Source organism: Chamaea fasciata, unplaced genomic scaffold, assembly GCF_029207755.1.
Source record: "Chamaea fasciata isolate MVZ Bird 193981 ecotype frontalis unplaced genomic scaffold, bChaFas1.0.hap1 SCAF_34, whole genome shotgun sequence".
Lineage (NCBI taxonomy): Eukaryota > Metazoa > Chordata > Aves > Passeriformes > Sylviidae > Chamaea > Chamaea fasciata.
In genome coordinates this window covers 2,390,281-2,397,953 of record NW_027094119.1, presented here as the reverse complement: position 1 = coordinate 2,397,953, position 7,673 = coordinate 2,390,281, and positions in this window count along the sequence as shown.

Sequence of the window (7,673 nt, the reverse complement as noted above, 5' to 3'; positions counted from 1 at the left end):
AATTATGACTGATTCGCAGCGTGTTTGGGCTCCTGAAGACACAGATTTGGGGTCCCTGACTGTCAGAGCTGTGCTGTGAATTTTGTGGTGGTGCCATCCCCTCCTCCCCAGCACCCCCAGAGCAGGGCTCAGCTGGGCCTCATCCCACCCCTTATCTCCAGTGCATCTGCTGGCTCCAATTCCCCGCAAGAATCAGATTTGAAGGAGTGACAAATGCCCTCATCGGTTGTTTCTCCTCTTTGGGTGGGGATGTAAACTCAGAGAAGCCAAGGAAAAGAGCCCAATGCTTCGCAGGGCTTGGGCAGATTCCCAGGGGTGAATTCCCAAAGGAATGAGGAGTCTGTTCCCCAGCAGGCTCCATGTTCAGTTGGATCCAGGGAATTCAGCTGGACATCCTGGAGCCAAGGCCTGCCCCAAAGCTTTTCTTGCTGGGGTGGAACATAAGAAGTGTGAGTTCCCAGTTTGCCAGGCAGCTCAAACAAGGCAGCAAACACCCCACTGAAGGCTGGGATGTTCTGACTTGGCATGGCTCTCTAAAGCGGGATTTTTATCCGTTCCCTTTCCTGAGGTCACTTTTCTCTCCCCATTTTCCCCTCCCTATCGCTTTCCAGAGCCATACCCTTGGCACTGGTTGGCAAATGTCAGATATTTCGACTTGAGTTGTGTTTTCTATGAATGTTTTGTGATGTGGATCTCAAATTTCCAGGAAAAAAAAACACCAACAAACAAACAAACAAACAAACAAACTCAACAACAACAACAACAACAACAAAACAGTATTTACCTTCCAGATAAGGAAAAAAAAAAAAGAAAAAATTCATTCCTTTTTTCTTCAGTTTCTTCTCATCTGACTTCATCTCCTGGTTTCCATGCCGGGAGTGGTGGAGGCCCCAGCCCTGAAAGTGTTTCACAATCCTGTGGATGTGCTGGGTTAACAGCTGGGCTGATGCTCCTGGAGGTCTTTTCCAACTTTAGGGATTCTGGGATGATTCTAAAAGGACAAAGAACTGGTGGTTCCAAAGGGTTTCAGCTCCTCTGGGTGTAAGCAAAGCAGATTCCACAGGAGATGTGCATGGCCAGGTCAGCCTGGTGGGATTTCCTTCCCCATCCAAGGGGAAACTGGTTCCTATGTGCAGTCACAGTCATTTACATGTTAATATCTTTGGGAATGTTGTTCCCAACGGAAGCAGGGAGAGGTAAAATCCCTTGCAGCCTTCCCAAGTCTCTGGGATCCATTCCTCGTGCTGGTGGTCAGGGGTGGGTGGAATTCAGGATTTGCCCAAATGGAAGAACTAAAAACAGAAAGAAACCAAGTTGTGAGGGAAAGCTTCTCACAATTTCCACTAAAACAATCCGAGAACTTGCTTTACTCATTTCCTTCTGCTCAAACCAGGTTCTTGTCAATGAATCCTGTTCTTTTTCCTCCTTCTCAAGGAGCATGTGGAGCCCAGGCCCAGCTGTGACTCAGGTGAAAGCACAGCACCATTTTTCCTGCCTCGGGGGAAGAAGGTGAGTCCTGGAGGTCCCCTAAGAAATGACCAAATTTTGCAAGCCAAGGAAGCTGGGATGAATCTTTCCTTGAAACTCTGGGCTGGGAATAATTCCCTTCGCATTTCCTGAGTGGGGATGAGCTGGTTGTGGTGCCAGGAAAGGCCTGGGGAATATCTCAGATACTCACCTGTAGGATTTGTGTTTTATACACTTGGCATTTGTGGGGAACAGCAAGGTGAACACACTCGTTTCCTTCTCTCAGGCCGTGAATAACACTGAGGAAATTGTTTGCACTTGGAAACCACAAGGTGGGGAGCTCAGGGACATCAAAATGCAAAGAATTGTAATCTGTGGGTGAAACTCTGAAATCGAGTGTTGAGCAAGATGCTTCTAAAGGAAACAATATATTTTCAGAATTAGATCACTAGGGATTTTTTTCTGCTGTGCAAAATAATTTCTCATTCACTCTTTGAAGGAAATAAAGAAGAAAATTGCATTTCACCTCCCTCTCCAGCTCCTTACTTTAATGTATACCTAGGCAGAATTTCTTGTCCTCTAATTTGAATTATCAGTTTGTGAAATGGTTTTTTCCTCCCCTCTTCCAGCTTGTTTCCAATTCTTTGCCTATAAGGAAATGATTGTGCTCCCCCTTTCCCACCCTTTTCTCATCCAAATTAGAGCTTTTTGTCATTTTTTTCCCCCATGGTATCACTTTCTTGGGTTATGAAGCAAAGCCTCATGCTCTGAGATAAACCTGGATACGTGGAGATGACTCAGGATTATTGGAATAATTGTGACTTTTCTTTTGGGGTTTTATTTTAAACCATCTCAACCCAATGAGAACATTTAACACAACCATGTCAGCTACAGGGGTAGAATTTAATTGAATTTCCTCAGATCCAAGGCCTGGCAGAGCTGCTGAGAAGGAATTCCACAGAGGGGAGGAATTAATCTAAAAGTGAGGGATCAGGTGTATCAGCAAAGGAATTCAAGTTGAGGAAACAAGGGGAGCACTGAATCAAGTTGTCTGCTTGGGAAATTCTCCAGGCTGCAGCAGAGAGAAGGAAAGAAACCCAGCCCACCTCAGCCAGGTCTTGGAAAATCTCCAGCAAAGTTCAGGCACTGGAGGGCAGAGGAAATGCCTGAGGAGGAACTTCTGGATGTGCAGAAAATGCTCAGCCCTGGGCGGGGGAGAAGCAGGAGCCTGCCAGGAGCTCTGCCCTTGGGATAAAGAACTGAGGGAGAGAACACAGAGCTCAGAGGGGACAGCAGGAGCCTGCAGTGAGGAGCTGCTGGGCTGTCCCACAGCCCTGGATTTGGGAACAGGATGGTTTCTGTGTCAGCCCTGCCACGTGGGGAGCAGTTCCCTGTCCCATCCATTCTGTGCTCCCAGAGGATGAGGAGCCCTGGTGACAACCAGCTCTCCTCGGCCCTCAGCCAGAGAAGGGAAGCAGAGCCCTTGCCCAGGCTGGGAACTTCCTTCACTCCCAGCCTGGGTGACACCAACCTCCAGCATCTGATTCAGGATCAAAGCTTCCTCCTGCAATTCCAGCCCTTAGCGACGCAATCCTTCGTGTCCATCCCGCTGGAAGAAACTGCAGAGTTTGAAGGAGTTTAAATCTTTTCAGAATGCATCTTTTCAAAGGTGAACTACCCAGGAAATGCTTTGCTTCAGTGGCTCTCAGGCAGCTGCAGTTGTTCAGGATTTCCACCAAATAACCTGGAAGATCCTCCAGGAGTTTGTGTATCCTGAGGAAAACAGGCACAACAGGAAAGTTCGTGCATGGAGCCAAGTTCAGGTGTTACCTAGAAATTCAATTCTGGTCCCCAGAGCCCAAAGCTCTGAATTCCCAGGATCACAGAACCCCAAACTGGTTTGGGTGGGAAGTGACCTTCAAACCATTCACCACACCTTCCACTGGACCAGGCTGCTCCAAACCCTGTCCAACCTGACCTGGAACATTTAAAAAAAAAAAAAAATAAAAAATAAAAAATTCCTCCTGGAAGTCCTGGCTCAGCTGAGAAGCTGCACATCATTATTGGTGCTCCTGCACTCTCCCAGGGGGTGTTTTTCACTCCATTCCCTGAGCTGGCTGCTGGAGAAGGAGCCTGGCACCAGCTGCCCTTGGGAAAAGCTGTGAATTTTGGGGAGGATGCAGAACAGCATTTAACAGTGTGGGACAGCCATAAACCCACCCTGCTGGTGTGACTCAGCAGAGGCAGGAGCTGTTTGCTTTGGCACAGGAGCTTCCTCAGGCCAGGATCTTTGCTCTCACTGAGATTTGTGGGGCAGAAGAGCTCCCTCAGCCTCTTCCCAGCACTCTGAAGACATCAGACTTGTCTTGGGATGGTGCATAAACGCCCAATAACATTCGAGTGACACAGAGAGGTTCATAATAACCCATTCCTCAGCACATGGAGTGATTCAGAACTGTTTGCATGCCTGTGTGGGACAGATCCTTCATCCTCTGAGGGGAAAACCTGAGATTTTTCCTCCAGAAACTGGATAATGGGGTACTGATGGTGGAGTCAATTTGATCACGTGAAATACAGCTCCTGCTTGGCTGCAGTTTTGAAGCACCTTCCCAAAGACAGCAATAACTCTGAGGAGCTGAACCCTGAGACTCATCCTTGTCTCCTGGGAGTTTTTACTGCCCTCAGTGTTCCCTGCACCTGCACTGCAAGGAGGGCAGGATTTTATGGCCCCTCGAAAGTCCTGTACACAGCTTTTCCTGCATTTACTGCTGCTAAACACAGCCTTTGTGGGATCATATGGCACTTTAAGTGCTCTGATTTACAGAGAGGCAGCAACTCCATCTGTAACAAACATCCTAAAGCTGAGTTTAAGAGCGATCCACTGTATTTATTTGGCACATAAACACTCCCCTGCAAGGCATGTGCCTGAACTCACAGGAACATCACGGGCACAGCAAGGTCACAGCCAAGGTGAAGGTGACAGGGGAGAAAGGCAAATCTTGGGAATTAGCAAATGGAAAACCGTCCTTTTCTCCTGGTAAATATTCTGGATACGTGGCTTAAATTTCTTACTCAGATAAAGAGCCTGGTGGTACACAGAACAAGAAAAAGACAACCCCAGGCTCGGTTTAGCTTTAGCTTTCCAAAGTTATGCGTTTTATCTGTGGATAGAAATTGTTTCCCTGGAATTAGGAAACTCCAGGTGGCTCTGTGAGGTCAATTATCTTTGAGCTCCCTCAAGTGGCACTGAAACCTTGGGGTTTGTCACAGAAATCCTGGAGTTTCTTACAAAAAATCCTCGAGTTTGTCATAGAAATCCTCGAGTTTGTCATAGAGATCCTCAAGTTTTTTACAAAAATCCTCAGGTTTGTCATAGAAATCTTGGAGTTCGCAACAGAAATCCTCGAGTTTGTCACTGCAATCCTCAACTTTGTCACAGAAACCCTCGAGTTTTGTACAAAACCCCTCGAGTTTGTCACTGAAATCCTTGAGCTGGTCCCTGAAACTTCCCAATTTGTTGCACAACTCCTTTCCTAACGAAGCCCTGTCATTCGAGCCCGTGTTTTTCACAGCAGCTGTAGCAAACAGAGATGCTTGGGTTTCCAGGAATCGAAACCACTTCAGAGCAGTTGAAGGCGATCCATTGAATAACACAGTTCTCTTCTGACAGATCTCTGAAAAGACACGGATCAAGGGAAATGAAGCGTTTTATGTCCAAGAGGAGTTTGCAGCTGATTCCCAACATGATACCTGCGTGTTGTGAGAAGTTGTTTTGACTTTTTTTTCTTTTTCTGTGGTTCCTTCTCAAATTCATGCCTGAGTCGCTGGAAAGTGAACGTGTTGTTCAACATCTCAGGTAAAACTCAGCCCTTTGCTTTCTACACCTTGAAGAGGTAAATAAATCCTCTGGCTTCAGTCCAGAAGTTTTTTAACGTGGTTTTGCCTCATTAAAAGCACATTTTATTTAAGAAGAACATCTTTTAATCAGAAAGCAATTGATGGGCACACAGGATTCAGGTCGTTTTTGGTGCAAGGAGATGAAATTTGATAGCAGACTGGAGCTTTTCACAGTAAAAAAAAAAAAAAAAAAAAGTAGTAGGTTTTTCAAGGGTTTGAATAATATGGCAAGAACCTTTTGGAGGAAAGAGCTCAAGAACAAAATGACTTTGGAGAAGAGAAAACTTCCAGTGTTTGAAGGAGCTACAGGGAAACTGGAGTGGGAGTGTTCATCAGGGACTGCCAGGACAGGAGGGAATTCATTTCCACTGTGTAAAAAATGAGCTCCACTCTCTTTTCAAATGTTTATGAGTTGAATAAAAATTAAAGACAGACAATTAGGAGACATAAGAGGAAACGTTTCAGCTGGGGTGCCTCACCAGAAAGCAACGCCCTTCTCTTTTCAATGGCTGTGTTTTTAAGGATTGCTGTTTGACATATTCAATAGATATTAAAACCTTTTGTTTGCTTGTTTTAAGTTTTCCTAATTATCTTATTTGATCGATTTGTTTGTGGGCGTTTTTCTTGTGTTTGGTAACGTGGGTTTTGGCTGGTTTTATTTTGATAAAGAAACTAGAAATCCAGCAGCTTTTATGTAGGGTGATGACCTCTCCCTCATAATTGTTGGCTTGGTCAGTCTCAGATGTCACAAAGAAAAAAATGAATTTTTCTGCTATTCACACTCTGTCCCAATCAGAAAATGCACTCATCACCTTTCTAAACATTGACATTTATCTTTACATTGACACTTCTGAGAGGAATGACAGGTTTGTCTTTACAAACAAACTCTGGGTCTGCTGGTGGATAAAACCAGCACTGAGAGAGAAAAGAAACAATGGGAAGGATCCCACTGATTGATGAATGGAAAAGAAGACGTTTGCCTTCACAAACAAACGGTAGGTTTGCTGATAAATGAAAATGGATGTTGAAAGATGAAAGAAACAATGGGGAAACCCCATAAATTCCATAAAAATTCAAAGTTTAAAGGGGGTTGTACGTTAAGGAGGAATTTTGGGTATTGGGCACTCTGGGAAGTATGTAACTCTCAAGTACCTCAGGCAACAGGGGAAGAGAGGGAAACGGGGCCAGGAAATTGGGATAAATAGGAGGCTGCGTCCTCCAAAATTTCACAGACCTCAGGGGAAATGCCCCATGGCCTCTCCCTTTATTCTTTTATTATTAATTATCATTTATAAAGTAAAAGCACTCCTCTGGCTCCTTTTCGCACATAAACCTGTGTCGTTTGCGGGTTAATTTTCCTAGCACTGATATTCACGCTTACACTGACACTGACATATTTTTAATATTTATTTCACGTTCCTATTTCCCAGAGTTCCCCCCCCCCGCCCTCAGGCCTCAGTCCGGCGTTGCCGTGGCAACGGGGGGTCACGTGCCGGGCGGGTGACGTGCCGGGCGGGTGACGTGCCGGGCGGGTCACGTGCCGGGCGGGTCACGTGCCGGGGCTCACGCGCGGCGGGCGCGATGGCGGACGAGGAGCAGCGGGCGCTGCTCGGCGCTGAGGGCGGCGATGGCGGCGGCTCCCCGGGCCCTCCCCGCGCTGCCCGCCGCCTGCGATCCCCGCCGCCTCCCGCACCGCCTGCTCGTGCTGGCCCTCATGCGCTTCCTCGGCTTCGGTGCGGGCGGCGCGCGGGGGATCCGTGTGGGGGCCGTGTGAGGGGGGGGCGGGTGTGGGAGCCGGCGCGGAGCCCTGAGCCGTCCCCTTCTCCCCGCGGGCAGCTGCTACGACAACCCGGCCGCTCTGCAAACGCAGGTTCAGCGGGTGAGTCGCTCTCGGGGCGGGGCTTTAAAACAACAGGAGGAGTGATTCTTTCCGTGGGTGTGGGCTAACGGGACAGGGGGGGAGGCTTCCAACTAGGAGAGATGGGATTTTGGGAAGGAATTCCTGGCTGGGAGGGAAACAAAAAAAAAACAAACCCCCAAAAACAAACAAAAACCCCAACAACAACAAAAAAACAAACCAGTATTTACCCTCCAGATAAGGAAAAAAAAAAAAAAAAAAAAGGAAAAATTCATTCCTTTTTTCTTCAGTTTCTTCTCATCTGACTTCATCTCCTGGTTCCCATGCAGGGAGTGGTGGAGTCCCCAGCCCTGAAAGGGTTTCACAATCCTGTGGATGTGCTGGGTTAACAGCTGGGCTGTTGCTCCTGGAGGTCTTTTCCAACTTTAGGGATTCTGGGGTGATTCTAAAA